This window comes from Ovis canadensis, chromosome 3 (genome assembly GCF_042477335.2).
Source record: "Ovis canadensis isolate MfBH-ARS-UI-01 breed Bighorn chromosome 3, ARS-UI_OviCan_v2, whole genome shotgun sequence".
Classification (NCBI taxonomy): Eukaryota; Metazoa; Chordata; class Mammalia; order Artiodactyla; family Bovidae; genus Ovis; species Ovis canadensis.
The window spans coordinates 115,029,627-115,048,641 of NC_091247.1; positions in this window are offsets into that span (position 1 = coordinate 115,029,627).

Below are 19,015 nucleotides of genomic sequence, written 5' to 3' on the forward strand. Positions count from 1 at the left end.
GCATGCTTGGGGCTGGTGCATGGGGATGACCCAGAGAGATGTTATGGGGAGGGAGGTGGGAGGGTGGTTCATGTTTGGGAACGCATGTAAGAATTAATGATTTTAAAATTTAAAAAAATAAAAATAAAAATAAAATCATGTAGATATAAACAAAAAAAATGACTATGATGAATATATTTGATAAGGTAGAAAAATAAATGAGAGGGGTGAGATGTAAAGTATCACTAAAAAACTTGAATTTAAAAATTTAAATCAAAATTCTAGATCTTAACAAAATTGTAACTGAAATTACTAAAAGTAAAATATATATAAGACTGAATTTGTGCAATGAAGGATAGCAAAACATACGGTAAATCTGAAAATCTGGGGAAAATATGAATATATTAAATATTTTCAGTCATGTGAGAAAAGTAAAAATATATTCTTTATCTCATAGTGAAAAAATCCTGGAAAAAAAAAGGAGACAATAAAACAGAAGCAATATTTGAAGAGATGAATGTACAAAATTGTCCCAAACTGTTGAAAGACATGAGCCTTCACATTCAAGAAAACCTATAAACCATGTAGAGCATGAAAGAAGAAGAAAAAGAAAGAAGGGGAGGTCAGGGGAGAAGGAGAAGAAGAGCAGATAGAGGAGGAAGAAGGAGAGGAGAAGGGAAAATATCAGGAGTTACATCACAAGAAAACAGAAAGAAAATCTTACAAGTAGTCAGAGAATAAGGAGACAACACTTTCAAAAAGCAAAAATTAGGACTAACATAATTTACCAAGTAAATGGTGAAAGCTAGAAGACAGAGGGATTATTCTGCTAAAGTTTGAAAGAAAATATCTGTTAAATTTAATTTCTACTTTCAGTGAAAATAATTATTAAAAGTGAAGATAATTTTTTATTTTAACTACTACGTAGAGTAGGAGGAGAAGGGGATGACAGAGGATGAGATGGTTGGATGGCATCACCAACTCAATGGACATGAATTTGAGTAGGCTCTGGGAGTTGGTGATGGACAGAGAGGCCTGGAATGCTGCTGTCCATGGGGTTGCAAAGAGTCAGACATGACTGGGTGACTGAACTGAACTGAACTGAATTATGCAGAGAGTTACAAGAAACCGCTGTCCTCACTCTAACACAGATGATGAAGGCTAGAGCATCATAGTTATCTTGACATGTGAGCAAGCTGAGGAAAATAAGAAATTCATATGAATTAAAAGACAGAATGTAGAAATGCCTTTTAAAAGTGAGAGATCATGGCTTCCTTGCATTCTTACTGAAGCAGTAGGAAGGGGAAACGTTTACCATGGAATGGGGTAGTAAAAGGAAAAATTAACATTTATTGACTGAGTGTGTCATTGCTCATATTTTGAAATTCCAAAGATCTGTAGCCATAGACAAAGATTACATTAACTGACATTTGTTACACTCAGGACTTTACTGGATGACTGGAAATAATATGCTGAAAATAGAGCGACATAACAAGGTAGCAAAACAGTAGAAAATTACTCCCAGATATCCTGAACACTTAGCTAATATAAGACAGTTAGAAACTCAGTAAGAATGCTAACACATGAGAATCAAAGCTATATATATATATATTTCTCTATAGAATGTACCTATAAAATGTATACTGCTATTTTTGTGTTATGTTTATGAATTATATTGATAAAAACTCATTTATTAAAAAATTATTTCTAAGCACTGGCATGAACTTGAAAGTGCACTATGTTTTTGCACAAAAAGTAACATATGATAAGTCATTCTGCTTTCCATTTGAACTTGATATGCAAGCAAAGCTATTCTTTTCATGTTTTTAGTTTTAGGTGAAGTTAGATTTCAATTAGACCAAACTTATTTTTCTTTTTCCCTATCTGAATCTTCTTTTTCAGTTTTGAAAATCATGTTACTAATTTGTAAGCAATGTTAATATATGGGTTTCTTTATGTTGGTAGCAATTAAAACATTGATTTCTTTTTATTCTTTTCACTTGTCCAATCTTTACTACTGAAATGGGGTTCTTAAGTTAGAATGATTTTTCATAAAGAGTTATTTCCATTTAGAATGAAGTAAAATGTTTTTAACAATCATTAAGACCTTTTTCCAGTTTCTAATTCATGCATTCACCCGTCTGAAAAAATACTATTATATAAGCCTTTGCCATAGAATGAGGAGCCGTGCAGGATATCTTGACCTCTTCGATTGGTGAAAAAAGTAGTACGGAATTTCTAAAGTTTCAACAAATATTAAAATGATGAGGTAAATATTATAAAATAGAAATTATACAAAGCTTTATACTTTCATTTGGCTTCATCATCAATATGATCATTCCTAAATCATTGTAAGATTAAACTGTGAATATGCTAAGTGAGCAGTGGTTAGGTGGTGTTGGAGCAGTGAGAAGCCAAGAGGAGATACCCCACACCCAAGGTCAGCAGCAGCGGCTGCACTTCGCTGGAGCAGCCATGAAGAGATACCCCACGTCCAAGGTAAGAGAAACCCTAGTAAGACAGCAAGCACAGAGAGAGGGCATCAGAGAGCAGACTGAAACCACAATCACAGAAAACTAACCAATCTAATCACGTGGATCACAGCCTTGTTTAACTCAGTGAAACTAAGCCATGCCATGTGGGGCCACCCGAGATGGGCAGGTCATGGTGGAGAGGTCTGACAGAATGTGGTCCACTGGAGAAGGGAATGGCAAACCACTTCAGTATTCTTGCCTTGAGAAGCCAATGAACAGTATGAAAAGGCAAAAAGTTTGGACACTGAAAGATGAAATCCCCAGGTTGGTAGGTGCCCAATATGCTACTTGAGATTGGTGGAGAAATAACTCCAGAAAGAATGAAGGGAAGGAGCCAAAGCAAAAACAACACCCAGTTGTGGATGGGACTAGTGATAGAAGCATCAGCAGTTTTAATAGATTTAGCATTACACAAGTCTGATGCTATAAAGAGCAATATTGCATAGGAACCTGGAATGTTAGGTCCATGAATCAAGGCAAATTGGAAGTGATCAAACAGGAGATGGGAAGAAAGAACGTCCACATTTTAGGAATCAGCGATCTAAAATGGACTGAAATGGGTGAATTTAATTCAGATGACCATTATGTCTACTACTGTGGGCAAGAATCCCTCAGAAGAAATGGAGTAGCCACCATAGTCAACAGAAGTCTGAAATGTAGTACTTGGATGCAATATCAAACACAAAAGAATGATCTCTGTTCATTTCCAAGGCAAACTATTCAATATCATGGTAATCTAAGTCTATGCCCTGACCAGTAACACTGAAGAAGCTGAAGTTGAATGGTTCTATGAACACCTACAAGACATTGTAGAACTAACACCCAAAAAAGATGTCCTTTTCATTATAGGGGAGTGGAATGGAAAAGTAGGAAGTCAAGAAATACCTGGAGTAACAGGCAAACTTTGCCTTGGAGTACAGAAAGAAACAGGGCAAAGGCTAATAGAGTTTTGCCAAGAGAACACACTCGCCATAGCAAACACCCTCTTCCAACAGCACAAGAGAAGACTCTACACATGGGCATCACCAGATGGCCAACACCAAAATCAGACTGATTATACCCTTTGCAGCCAAAGATGGAGAAGCTCTATACAATCAGCCAAAATAATGGATGCTGACTATGGCTCAGATAATGAACTCCTTATTGTCACCTAAATTTAGGAAAGTAGGGAAAATCACTTGACCATTCAGGTATGACCTTAATCAAATCCCTTATGATTATACAGTAGAAGTGAGAAATAGATTTAAGGGACTGGATCTGATAAACAGATTACCTGATGAACTATCGATGGAGATTTGTGACACTGTACAGGAGACAAGGATCAAGACCATTCCCAAGAAAAAGAAATGCAATAAAGCAAAATGGCTGTTTGCGGAAGGCTTACAAATACCTGTGAAAAGAAGAAACGTGAAAGCAAAGGAGGAAAGAAAAGATATACCCATTTGAATGAAGAATTCGAAAGAATAGCAGGGAGCGATAAGAAACCATTCATCAATGATCATTGCAAATAAATAGAGGAAAACAACAGAATGGGAAAGGCTAGAGATCGCTTCAAGAAAATTAGATACCAAGGGAACAATTCATGCAAAGATGGGCTTGATAAAGGACAGAAGTGGTATGGACCTAACAGAAGCAGAAGATATTAAGAAGAGGTGGCAAGAATACACAGAAGAACTGTACCAAAAAGATCTTCATGACCCAGATAATCACGATGGGGTGATCACTCACACTCACCTAGAGCCAGACATCCTGGATGAGAAGTCAAATGGGCCTTAGGAAGCACCGCTATGAACAAAGCTAGTGGAGGTGATGGAATTCCAGTTGAGCTATTTCATATCCTGAAAGATGATGCTGTGAAAGTGCTGCACTCAATATGCCAGCACATTTGAAAAACTCAGCAGTGGCCACAGGACTGGAAAAGGTCAGTTTTCATTCTAATTCCAAAGAAAGGCAATGTCAAAGATTGCTCAAACTACCACACAATTGCACTCATCTCACATGTTAGTAAAGTAATGCTCAAAATTCTCCAAGCCAGGCTTCAGCAGTACATGAACTGTGAACATCCAGATGTTCAAGCTGGTTTTAGAAAAGGCAGGGGATCCAGAGATCATATTTTCAACATTTGCTGGGTCATCAAAAAAGCAAGAACATTCCAGGGAAACATCTATTTCTGCTTTATTGACTACACCAAAGCCTTTGACTGTGTGGATCACTACAAACTGTGGAAAATTCTTCAAGAGATGGGAATACCAGACCACTTGACCCGCCTCTTGAGAAATCTGTATGCAGGTCAGGAAGCAACAGTTAGAACTGGACATGGAACAACAGACTGGTTTCAAATAGGAAAAGGAATATGTCAAAGCTGGATATTGTCACCCTGCTTATTTAACTTATATGCAGAGTACATCATGAGAAATGCTGGGCTGGATGAAGCACAAGCTGGAATCTAGATTGCTGGATGAAATATCAATAACCTCAGATATGCAGATGACACCACTCTTATGGCAGAAAGTAAAGAACTTTCTTGTTGAAAGTGAAAGAGGAGAATTACAAAGTTGGTTTAAAGATCAACATTCAGAAAACTAAGATCATGGCATCCGGTCCCATCAGTTCATAACAAATAGATGGGGAATGGTGAAAACAGTGACTGACTTTCTTTTGGGGGGCTTCAAAAGTACTGCAGACTGTGACTGCAGCCATGAAACTAAAAGATCCTTGCTACTTGTAAGAAAAGTTATGACCAACCTAGACAGCATATTAAAAATCAGAGACATTACTTTGTTAATAAAGGTCCTTCTAATCACTGCTATTTTTTTTCCAGTAGTCATGTATGGATCTTAGAGTTCGACTGTTAAGAAAGCTGAGCGCTGAAGAATTGATGCTTTTGAACTGTGGTGTTATGAGTCCCTTGGGCTACAAGGAGATCCAACCAGTCCATCCTACAGGAAATCAGTCCTGAATATTCATTGGAAGGACTGATGCTGAAGCTGGAACTCCAATACTTTGGTCACCTGATTCGAAGAACTGACTCATTGGAAAAGACCATGGTGCTGGGAAAGCCTGAAAGCAGGAGAAAGGGACGACAGAGGATGAGATGGTTGGGTGGCATCACCAACTCAATGGACAGGAGTTTGAGTAAGCTCCAGGTGTTGGTGATGGGCAGGGAGGTCTCACGGGCTGCAGTCCATGGGCTCTCAAAGAGTTGGACACAATTGAGCAACTGAAGCAAACTGTGCCTTGCCATCCTCAGATGGTTACCACGTGTGTCTGCAGTTGTATGTTGCCCTAAGTGAAGAATGCCTTATTCTGGTGTTGATGTGCATAATAACGAAAGAGCTAAAATGAAAGTTCTCAGAGGTCTCTTAGATTGTTAGGGAAATAATTCATTTCACATTCTGAAATAACAGACTCTCATTTCTCTTAATAATGACACTTGAGAATTCATTAACAAGTCCACATTGATTGACAGTCCATGTTGATTACTGAATACAGCTCTCTCTGTTCCACTCTTTTTTTTCTTCTTTTGCTTTGTTCTCTTGTCTTTGCCTTGGTAGAAGTTCTATTTCAATATGTCTGTACTTTGAAGATGAAAAAGAAGTTTTACAATATATACTTTTTCTCTTTTAGGAAAAAGTTTAAAGTGGGAGCATTGGCAGTATTGTCAATATTTTATCTGTATAGTTTGTTTCCCTTTGATTATAGGTTTGCCTTTTATACTAAGTCAGAGTCTAGTAAATGAATTGGTTGTGACATAGCTGATCTGCAAATGTCAGTTGGTATGTGTTGGGGGATATATTTCCACATTATTAACTATATCACTGATTTAGCCATGGTAACTGACATTATTTCAACAGTTGGGAAAGAAGAGATCAACTCAGCTACAGTTCTAACTGACACAACATCAATTCTTTCAACATTGGTATAAGACTCATTAATTTTAACAAAAACTCTTTTCTTCACCTCCAGATATGTTTCTAGTTTATGTCACAATTTGAATACAGTCAGATTTGCGATCTTATGTTTCTTACCTCTGATAATGCATACAGGAACATCTTTCTTATCAGTGTCTTTGTTTTGTCATTAAGGATGAAATATCAAACCTGAGAAATATGCATTTACTATGTGTTTGAGCATCTATTTGAAAATCTCATCTTTTAAAGCCGAAGGTGGAATATTTTTGTATATCCCAGTCTTCTGGAGAGTCTATGTCTAGAATATTCTGATGTTAGTGTTCTCTCAAGCAAATCTAATTTCCTTTCTTCCAAAGTAATTCTAAATGTTTGTATTATGTCTTTCAGACTTTTGTATCAAGTCAGGCCAGACTAAAGAGACAGTGGATTCAGGACACTGCTCAATTTTATGTTTTACTACAAAATTTTTGTTATGATTTTTATGCTATTGAAATGATTTAAAGTAGCATAATAATTATAATTCATATTGCCTGAGTTATAAACTTAGCTGCGTCACATAATAATTATGTGACCTTGGGCAAGATAATAGATCCTTCTGTGTCACAGTTTCTTTGCAAATAATGTATACATAGAAGTATAGAACTTAGAAGATTCTTTGGCACACATTTATGGTTCAAACAATGGTACTCATTTTTATAATCATTTTTGTTGCTGCTGCTCAGGGCCCATGTGCCTTGGGTAAATAAGAGGAATAACTTAAAACTATGTAGAAAATCTTCTGAGTCATCTAGAAAAATATTCACCATCCCCCTGCAGAGCAGAAGCAGATCTTTGCAGCTAACTTTCTTTGTACTCTGCTAATGAGCTGTCAAGTGGTAATTGTAATGTAATTTCTATTTTTTACTACTCTTTCATTTATGCCACTTAAATGTACACAAGGAAATTTATAACTTTGTGTATAAAATTTTACTATGTGCATTTCAACAATTCTAATAATACTTGACAAAAATGTTAAAATTATATTTTGGCTACTTTCACAATCTTGGGCTCAGCCAGGACTTGAAACTCTTTCAGAAGGAATGTTTTCATTATGGATAAAGAATATGTTTTCTCCTTGATAAGTTTGGATAAAAAGTAATATGTGTTTGATAATGCCTATAATTCTCAGTATTATCTAATTTCAAATACTTGTAATATATAATCTTTCCAAAAAGACTTAGGTGGAATTTAAATAGCTTCATTCAGGGTTGAATGGGTTGTAATCCCAGGAAAAAAAAAAAATTGAAACATGATTTAATATGGCTCTTTGGGGGAGAAGTGGGACCAGTTGGTAGACATGTTAGCATTGTCTCTCTGGCAATAAAATAGACTTATGAGACAATATAATACAACTCTGAGCCTTTCAAACATTTGCTAAGGGTGTGCAGAGGAAGGAAAGGATGAAAGTATGCAACTTCTAAGTTTTCTTTTCATTTTTATATGTTGAGATCCTTACTGCACCCAAATATTTAGAAAACTACTTGAGTATGCTTTCTTTGCCCTCCCACCAAATAATTTGGTGACATCCTTTGAGATAAGCAGAGATAGCTTTGGAGAAGGCGATGGCACCCCACTCCAGTACTCTTGCCTGGAGAATCCCAGGGACGGAGGAGCCTGGTGGGCTGCAGTCCATGGGGTTGCAAAGAGTCGGACACGACTGAGGGACTTCACTTTCATTTTTCACTTTCATGCATTGGAGAAGGAAATAGCAACCCACTCCAGTGTTCTTGCCTGGAGAATCCCAGGGACAGGGGAGTCTGGTGGGCTGCTGTCTCTGGGGTTGCACAGAGTCGGGCACAGCTGAAGTGACTTAGCAGCAAGCATCATTGAAAATCACTGGGTGATGACTTAGCTAAAAATTAAGGAAACAGAGGTCTTTATTTTTTTAAATCTTCAAATCAAAGAAAACCCCTTCTTTGTTCTAAAGAACAACTTTGACCACAGGGGCAAAATTCTAGCTAGTTTCCAAGTGAAAGTGAAAATGTTAGTCACTCAGTCATGTCTGACTCTTTGTGACTCCATGGTCTGTCAATGCGATTCTCCAGGCAAGAATATTAGAGTGGATTGTCATTCTCTTCTCCAGGGGATCTTCTGGACCCAGGGATTGAAACTGGGTCTCCCGCATTGCAGGCAGGTTCTAAATAATCACTTAAAGTGCCTCAATATGGCCGCAATACACTCTTTATCTTTCTGTTTTTACCATTCAAAAGGGTGATATGTTTTTTGCTGTTTTATTATCACATCTGTAGTAAAAGGAAATATCAATAACTTCATGAAAAAGACAAAAAGGGGTGTTTAATTTTATATCATATAAATGTATAGCATTTTTTTTTTTTACCTGTAAATTCTTATTACAATAGGAATCCTTCCACTTTGAAGCTGTTAGATTAGATGATACTTTTTTTGTGTGTGTTCCTGAGAAGCAGAGCCTGAAGGGATTTAAGGTAAAGTGGCTCTCTTGGAGGTGTAACAAACACTGAAGTGATATTGTAAGTGAAACAAGAATGAGTGAGAAGCTAATGAGAAAAAGTGTATTTTAACTTCATAAGAAATAAGTATATTTACAGGTATGTGTAGTTGCCATACTTTCTGCCGTTTAACTCATCTGTTCAAAGTTTCATCTATAATTATTAGTAAAAGTGATAGATAACAGAAAAAAGTGGAAAGATATCATATAAACACCACTTTATCATTAGACATTTGTCTTCAGAAACCAATAGTGTTGAGAGAAGGATTGCTTTTTGACTTTAGAATATATTTTCAGTAATGGCATAACTTCTGGCTGAGTATTGGGAGAGTGTAAATTACTTGATATGGGGAGGGACACTTATGAAGTCATAACAAAAGACTTCAGAAAGGAGTGACAGTGAGAGTCTCAAGTGTATCACTGATAAATGGCTAAGCCATCGAAACAATTTACCTCAAGTTACACTGATCAGGAAAGACTAATTCCGAGCTACATACGATGCAAATCAGAAAATAACCTCTATGTGTCAGGCAAGTATTTCCAGGTGAAAATTCACCTAGGGTAGTGGTTCTTGTTGGGAAGATCTGTTTGTCCCTGACAAAAGTTTGGCAAACCACTTCTGTATCCTTGACTTAAGAACTCCATGAACAGTATGAAAAGATAGGACAGTGAAAGATGAACTCCCCAGGTCGGTAGGTGTCCAGTATGTTACTTGAGTTCAGTGGAGAAATAAATCCAGAGAGAATAAATGGATGGAACCAAAGCAAAAACAACACCCAGTTGTGGGTGGGACTGGTGATAGAAGCAAGGTCCAATGCTGTAAAGAACAATATTGTCTACGAACCTGGAAAGTTAGGTCCATGAATCAAGGCAAATTGGAAGTGGTTAAACGGGAGATGGCAAGAGTGAACATCGACATTTTAGGAATCAGGGAACTAAGGTGAACTGGAATGGGTGACTTTAACTCAGATGACCATTATATCTACTACTGTGGACAAGAATCCCTTAGGAGAAATGGAGTAGCCATCATAGTCAATAAGAGTCTGAAATGCAGTACTTGGGTACAATCTCAAAAACTACAGGGTGATCTCTGTTGGTTGCCAAGGTAAACCATTCAATATCATAGTAATCCAAGTCTATGCTGAGCAGTAATGCTGAAGAAGCTGAAGTTGAATGATTGTATGAAGACCTACAAGATCTTCTAGAACTAACACCCAAAAAAGATGTCCTTTTCATTATACGGGACTGGAATGTAAAAGTAGGAAGTCAAGAAATCCCTGGAGTAACAGGCAAATTTGGCCTTGGAATACATAATGAAGCAGGGCAAAGGCTAATAGAGTTCTTCCAAGAGAACACACTGGTCATAGCAAACACTCTCTTCTAACAACACAAGAAAAGGCTCTACACATGGACATCACTAGACGGCCAATACTGAAATCAGATTGATTATATTCTTTGGAGGCAAAGATGGAGAAGCTCTATACAGTCAGCAAAAACAAGACCAGGACCTGACTATGGCTCAGGTCATGGACTCCTTATTGCCAAATTGAGATTTAAATACGGAAAATCTCTAGACCATTCAGGTGTAACTTAAATCCCTTAAGATTATACAGTGGAAGTGAGAAATAGATTCAAGGGATTAGACCTGGTAGACAGAGTCCACGAAGAAAAATAGACAGAGGTTCATGACATTGTACAGAAGGCAGTGATCAAGACCATCCCCCCAAATAAAAATGCATATATGCAACATGGTTGTCTGAGGAGGCCTTACAAATAGCTGTGAAAAGAAGAGAAGTGAAAGGCAAAGGAGAAAAGGAAAGATATACCCAGTAGCATTCCACTTGAAGTCCAGTTGAGCTATTTCAAAGAGTCGGACACGACTAAGCGACTTCACTTTCACTTTCTTTCACTTGAGCTATTTCAAGTCCTAAAAGATGCTGTGAAAGTGCTGTACTTAATATGCCAGCAAATTTGGAAAACTCAGCAGTGGCCACAGGACTGGAAAAGGTCAATTTTCATTATCCCAAAGAAAGACAATGCCAAAGAATGCTCAAACTACTGCATAATTGCACTCATCTCACATGCTAGCAAAATAATGCTAAAAATTCCCAAAGTCAGGCTTCAACAGTACTTGAACCATGCTCTAGCTGGATTTAGAAAAGGCAGAGGAACCCGAGATAAAACTGCCGACATCTATTGGATCATTGAAAAAGCAAGAGACTTCCAGAAAAACATCTCCTGCTTTATTGACTATGCCAAAGCCTTTGTGTGGATCAAAACAAATTGTGGAAAATTCTTAAAGAGACAGAAATAACAGACCACCTGACCTGCCTCCTGAGAATTCTGTATGCAGGTCAGGAAGCGATAATTAGAACTGGACATAGTACAACAGACTGGTTCCATATCGGGAAAGGAGTATATCAAGTCTGTATTTTTGTCATCCTGCTTATTTAACTTATATGCAGAGTACATCATGAGAAACACTGGGCTGGATGAAGCACAAGCTGGAATCAAGATTTCCTGGAGAAATATCAATAACCTCATATATGCAGATGACACCAACCTTATGGCAGAAATTGAAGAACTAAAGAGCTTCTTGATGAAAATGAAAGAGGAGAGTGAAAAAGTTGGCTTAAAGCTCAACATTCAGAAAATCAAGATCATGGCATCCAGTCCCGTCACTTCATGGCAAATAGAGAGGGAGACAGTGGAAACCGTGGCTGACTTTATTTTTAGGGGCTCTATAATTACTGCAGATGGTAATTGCAGCCAGGAAATTAAAAGATGCTTACTCCTTGGAAGGAAAGTTATGACCAACCTAGAAAGCATATTCAAAAGCAGAGACATTACTTAACCAACAAGGGTCCGTCTAGTCAAGGCTATGGTTTTTCCAGTAGTCATGTATGGATGTGAGTTGGACTATAAAGAAAGCTGAGTGCTGAAGAAGTGATGCTTTTGAACTGTGGCATTGGAGAAGACTAATGATAATCTTGCTCTGCAAGGAGATCCAACCAGTCCATCCTAAAGGAGATCAGTCCTGGGTATTTATTGGAAGGACTGATGTTGAAGCTGAAACTCCAATACTTTGGCCACCTGATGTGAAGAGCTGACTTATTTGAAAAGACCCTGATTCTGGGAAAGATTGAAGGCAGGAGGAGAAGGGAATTACAGAGGATGAGATGTTTGGATGGGATCACTGACTCAATGGACATGAGTTTGAGTAAACTCCTGGTATTGGTGACAGACAGGGAGGCCTGGTGTGCTGCAGTCCATTGGGTCACAAAGAGTCGGATACAACTGAGTGACTGAACTGAACTGAGGGTTTTTGGTTGTCACAGTTTAAGGGAATGCTATTTGCACTGATGCACAGAAGCCAGAGATATTCAATCATTCTACAATGCAAAGGAGAGACACTAACAATAAAGAATGATCTGGCCAAAGATGCTGGTAGAATCAGAATTGAGAAATACTCACCAATAAATAAAGACTTAGTTGGAGCAATGCCTTGAAGTCTGGAAGTAACAATCTACTGAGACGGGGCAGCGACTATTGGGATAAGGAAAGCTTGTGTGTGTGTGTGTGGTTTTTTTTTTTTTTTTTGTATTTTCTTACTGCATGGGCTAAAAATTATTGGTATCTCCAAGAGGATTGAGCAAGGAGTTTTATATTGTTGGAAATCCTGACTAGGTTGATTGAACACTAGCTTTTTTATGAGAGCTTAACTACTAAGAAATAAAATTTCTGAATCTTGTATCAATCAATTCAGGCAAATAAAAAGAAATAATAAGTATATAGATATATCATGTAAATATTTCAAAATTATATTGTAGAACAATGTCTATATAGTTCTCTTGAAAATATATTTTCAATATTATTGAAGTACTAGGCAAGTTGTGGAGACAGTGACACATAGAGATGCTCTTTTAAAATATTATTTCTCCATGCTTTCTAGTGAACTTTTAAATATGAGAAGTCTTAATGAATTATATTATTGAAATTAAGTCTTGGTTCCAGTTCACAAAACTAGAATAAGATAACAATAATAATGGTTTTCCACATAAATCTGGGAAAAATCATCATATGATTTCTCAAAAATTAACAAATATTAATAAAATGCCTCTAGTATTTTTATATGAAAAATAGTTTCATTGTTGATTTGTAGAATGTACTTACCACTTATTTTAAAATTAAGTGATAATCATAGCAAAGCTCTAAGTCTAATTTGCACTATTGATTTCCTAGTTAAATTATAAATGTCTTTTTTTCTGAGCTTTTCACTTCAAGCAGCATTACTTAGCATATATTATTAAATGTGCACCGACTAGTATTGTTTGTAATAGAATGTATTGGAAGAAGGATAGGATCTGGATTAGGCATTCTGAGAAAGGGCTTGAGGGGTCTTTGCCTCAAAATTTAAGTGGAAATTCTCTATTTGAGTGTAATTTTATCTTCATGAGGAAGCAGTTTTCATAGGATTGTGACAAGGTTCATGGACTGAGTATTTGTATCTATTACACCAGAGAAAAGTGAGAAAGGGCTTAGATCAGTCAGCAACTCTAATTCTCTCCCTTTTCTACAGGGAAATATAAAATTAAAGTTGTCATATCCCCTACTACAACAGAGAACAAGAAAGGTGAAAAATTGTTGTCACTCTAGGCTTATAAGAAATATGCATTTTTTCAAAAAAACATATTTTCAAATATTTTTAATTCATTTAAAAATACAAAAGAATAAAAACTATAATTTTAAGATATCTCTACCCACTGCTCTGAAAGGTTTGCGAATACACACACACACACACACAAAATTTTAATGTCTGATTTAAAAAATATATATTATATATATAACTTTTAAGGCACAAACCACGCTATCTAGACACTGCTTGCTGTTGTTCAGTGGCTCAGTTGTGTCCAACTATTTGTGAGCCCATGGACTGCAGCACACCAGGTTTCCCTATCCTTCACCATCTCTTGGAGTGTGCTCAAACTCATCTCCATTAAGCCTTTGATGCCACCCAACCATCTTATCCTCTGTTCCCTTCTCCTCCTGTCCTTTATTTTTCAACATCAGGGTCTTTTCTAATGAGTTGGCTCTTTGCATCAAGTGGCCAACGTATTGGAGCTTCAGCTTCAGCATCAGTCTTTCCAATGAATATTCAGGGCTGATTTCCTGTAGGACTGACTGACTGGATCTCTTTGCAGTCGAAGGGACTCTCAAGAGTGCTTCTCCAACATTACAGTTCAAAAGTATCAATTTTACATCGCTCAGCCTTCTTTAGAGTCCAACTCTCACATCTATATGTGACTACTGGAAAAAATAGTTTTGACTAGTCGACACAGTAATGTCTCTGCTTTTTAATTCGTTGTCTAGGTTTGTCATAGTTTTCCTTCCAAGGAGCAAGCATCTTTAAATTTCGCTGCTTGTTGTCACCATTTGTAGTGATTTTGGAGCCCAAGTTTGTCACTGTTTCCATTGTTTCCCATCTATTTGCCATGAAGTTATGGGACCAGATATCATGATCTTTGTTTTTTGTATGTCGAGTTTTAAATTAGCTTTTTCACTCTCCTCTATCACCTTCATCAAAAGGCTCTTTAGTTCCTCTTTGCATTCTGCAGTGTAATCACTGTCAATTAACCTATTGCAGTCTCTATATCTGCAACAATTTTTAAAAAGATAAAAATTATTGCTCTATGATTCTTTTTCTCAATTTTTATTTATGAATGTTCAATTTATTTCCTTTAAAGCATTCCTATAGCAATGTGTTTGGATTTCTGTTATAGTTATCATGTCAGTCTGAATTTCATTATGATTAACAGTAACATTTCTTTATTCCATAAGAGATTACCCTCTTGAAATCAGATATAGTTTCTTATTCATGTTACTTTTTATTGTTGTTGTTGTCTTTCAGAGTAGACGTAAGTAAAGTGCTCAAATATAAAGTGCTCAAAAACCATTGAACTTGTATACTCTATTAGTGTTTCAAATTTTGTCAAAATAGTTATTCGAGAGAAACAGAATAGAACACAAAATCACTTTGTTAGGTATTTAAAAGGGTCTACTTGGCTGAAGAGTCAAATTTATAATCCAGAATGGAGGAACAGTCAGATCCTCAAATATCTGATTACATAGGAATAAATACATAGAAGAATATATAGTGTTTCAAAGGAAGGTCTCCTAATACTATGTTAGTTAGAATTCAACTCAAACATGAAGATACATGTGGGAAAAGGGAATATTGTGACAAGTAATTGATTTGTAATCACATAAATGACTTTGTTATTTAGAAAATATTTTTTGGGCCTAGAATGGTTATAACTGAAAAAGTGACAAATTCTAATTTTCTTTTTTCTTGATTCTTTTCTTTTTACAGTGATAATTGTGTTACAAGTACAATGTAAAAATAGCCATGTATTGCAGACCAATGAGCTAAATTAACAATATGTGTATTTAGTCAATCCTGCTTTTACAATACATGCATTTTAATCATTTGTAATACTGAAATTTTGCAAACCTAAATTAGAGTAAAATCTCAGTGTAAATTTATTTTCCCATGTGCAAAACTACACTGGGGTAAAACAAGATTAACATGCAAATGTTCGTGTGCCAACTACAGATTTACAGAACATTCTGAACTTGACTAAGGAAGACTAAATCAAAAACCAATTTATATAATTCTTTGATAACTATTCCAGAGCTTGCCCAGGCACTGCAGCTTATTAGCAGGTGTTACATTACCCCAGTCAACTGTCAATACCTGCTGTCACCATGTAGATGCAAAATATACAAAGAAATATAGTAAATATATTCCCCTGCTATCCTTCATCATTATGTTTTGAAGTTATAAAATATAAACTTTGCTTATTTATCATCTTCATCCTGATTCATTATTCTAAAAGGAGTTATACAAAATGCATATTTTAAAGCTGATTTTTTTCTAATCATTATTATTTTAATAAAACTGGAAAAGTTAACTTTAAGAAATAGCTAGAAATATGATCATTGTTATGTAAATAAAACTTTTAATGAGTTTTTGTACAAATTAAATTATGGGGGACGTTTCCATGAAATTGCATTTATTTTCACAGTATGGTTACCTCTTTTTCAGTTACACGTTTTTCTTTCATCTCTACGTAATTTACAAGACCACAGGTCAACTCTTCTTCTCACCTTTGTCTTTCAGGAATTCTCTGTACTGAATATCTATGGCACAAATATACTGAGAAATAGAACTTTGAATTTATTGCCCCTCTGACAAGTTAAGGTAAAAAAAAAATCTAAATCTAAAGCTTTCTAGATTTTATTTCTTTAAAATTGACTTACATGTTACAAAACTGGCTTTTTTTTTTTCCTGAAGCTATTTTCACCTTAAATATCCCATGAAGTGTTTGAGTTTCCTTTTCAGTGGGCACATGCACAACCTTTCCAAATCCCTTACTCAAGAGTTCAAGTGAACATTATTTTTATTCTTATTCAATTGATCAATTTTCTTCAAATCATATTTTTAAGTTCATGTCTACCACAAGAACAGATTTGAAAGTGATATTCCTGGAAGTGATGGCTTCATATCAAAGTCAATTTCTTTGCACAAATTCTGACTCATGAGAGTCAAGTCCTGTGTGACTGGTCGCACACAACACAGAAGCTCAATAATGATACCTGAATAGAATGTATTTCAGGGAAAAACCTTCTTAACAAATAATCCATTGTACTTTCAAATCAGTCTTTTTCAGTGTCAGATCTTTTCTCTGAGAGGTTCTATTATATCAGACCAGTCTGCAATGAGAACAAAAAATAGTCTATTAAGTATTCTGATTTTTATTATATTCTCTGTCTGATAATAATCTGATATAAGAGACTTAGGTAATAATAATCTGGAAAAGTTTTGAAACTATTTTTTTTCCTCTTTTTTCTCTCCCAGGGCTTGAAAAATAAATGACAATTTACTTCCTCTTAGGTTAAAAAAAAACCCAGATAAACATAATATATTCATATCTTTCCGTGTAAGTTGAAGCTTCAAGTTCTGAACCTGAAATGAAAGTTATTACAAAACAATCTCCTTTACCAGTTTAGATGGGTGAAAATGCTATCTTTTATTTAATGACTGATTTGGCTTATTCTCTAAGTGCATAGATTTAGCTTCTTGTTTTCCAACTAAGGAACAAGGAAGAATTTAAAAATCTCCTATATATATATGACAACATTAAAAAAGTCTTGTTTTTATCTTAAAATTACCATTTGGTAAATATTATTAACTCCGTATTTCTTGGAATTGAGGCCAAGATATTAAAATAACTTGGCAAGGTTTCAAATGTTTTTAAAAAAGGGAAAACAAGGTACTGCAATAAGGCTTTTCAATATGGACTAATTGTGATTGCCTAATTGCAAAGCTCATAGTTACATCATTTCACAGATAGAACTCTTGGCCTGTGCTAATACAGAGAGAGTGCATGGATAAAGCTAAATTTACATTGGCACTTTCAGGCACTGACTTGGAGAAGTTTATGGGTTCCAGTGTTCTGAGTCATGGAGGAGACAGGATATAAATAATAATAAATATATTAGTTCTATTAGAAGTGCTAAATTTGTGAATCATATTAGTAACAGAGAGATGTAAAATGGCAGCACTATATGCAGCTAGATAAAACTCTGCATATTGTGTTTAAATGAAATTGCTCATGTCACAAAATTGTATCTAGTACAATTAGCTTAAGTGCAAAGTATTTTTTGACACCATTCAACATTAAAAATTCTTTTGTATGAGAAACTAGGCTTATACATTTTGCAGTATATGTCAATTTATACAGCACTTGTCTTAATGTGATGATTTTCTTTTTAAACATTAGCAGGAAAATAACTGTTTTTGTTCAAAGGATGTCAAGTAGTTTGCTTTCAATACATAATTTCAACTTTCAGTTTTGCTCTGATTTGAGGTCAGATTAACATAGTCACTCATTCAAGAACTGCCTTCCCATTGCTTTGTTGTTGTTGCTGAGTCACCAAGTCATGTCCCACTCTGTGATCCCATGTACCACATCACATGAGGCTTCCCTATCTTTCAGTATCTTCTGGAGCTTGCTCAAGTGCATATCCATTGAGTTGCTGATGCCATCCAACCATCTCATAATCTGTCACCCCCTTCTCCTCCTGCCCTCAATCTTTCCCAGCATCATAGTTTTTTTCCAATGAGTCAACTCTCCACATTAGATGGCCAAAGTATTGGAGTTTCAGTTTCAGCATCTGTCCTTCCAGTGAAAATTCAGGGCTGGTTTCCTTTAAGATGGACTGGTTTGACCTCCTTGCTGTCCAAGAGACAAGACTCTCAAGAGTGTTCTCTAGTACCACAGTTTGAAAACATAAATTTTTTGACACTTAGCCTTCTTTATGTTACAGCTCTTACATCCATACGTGACTACCGGAAAAACCGTAGATTTGACTATATGGACTTTTGTATGTCTCCACATTTCACTATGCTGTCTAGATTTATCATACTTTTCCTTTCAAGGAAGAAGTGTCTTTTAATTTTGTGGCTACAGTCGCCATCTGCAGTGATTTTGGAGTACAAGAAAATAAAACCATGCAAGTTTAAAGCAACCTAGAAGGAGCCTTGAAAAATAGAAGCCAAGGGAGATTTAAAAACTGGTTTTTATTTTGTAGGTGTTTTCAGGTTACACATAGTTTGGGTTGCTAAAGGTAGAAGCATCACAGACTTGAGGTTTATGAGCACAACATCCATCTGAATCATTGGTTGATCACTAAACTATGCAGACTTAGGTATAAGTCCTACTGTTCCCTAGCAAAAAAAAGAAAAAGCCGAGAAAATATAACTACAGCTGCACACCATAAGGGAATCTGATTATATCATTTAATTTCTGACAAGAGACTAAAACAAAAATCAAGAACACATAGATAAATAAAGCTGAATCCAGAGTTCCTACAAAAATATCCAAGTTGAAACAAAATTTCAAGATATACAAAGTAAGATGTAAAACAAAACAAAACAAGAACAATCATAAAACATAACTGAAAATAATCATATCTGTTCATATGTTGGCATTACTAAACAAAGATTTCAAAGTAAATTTATA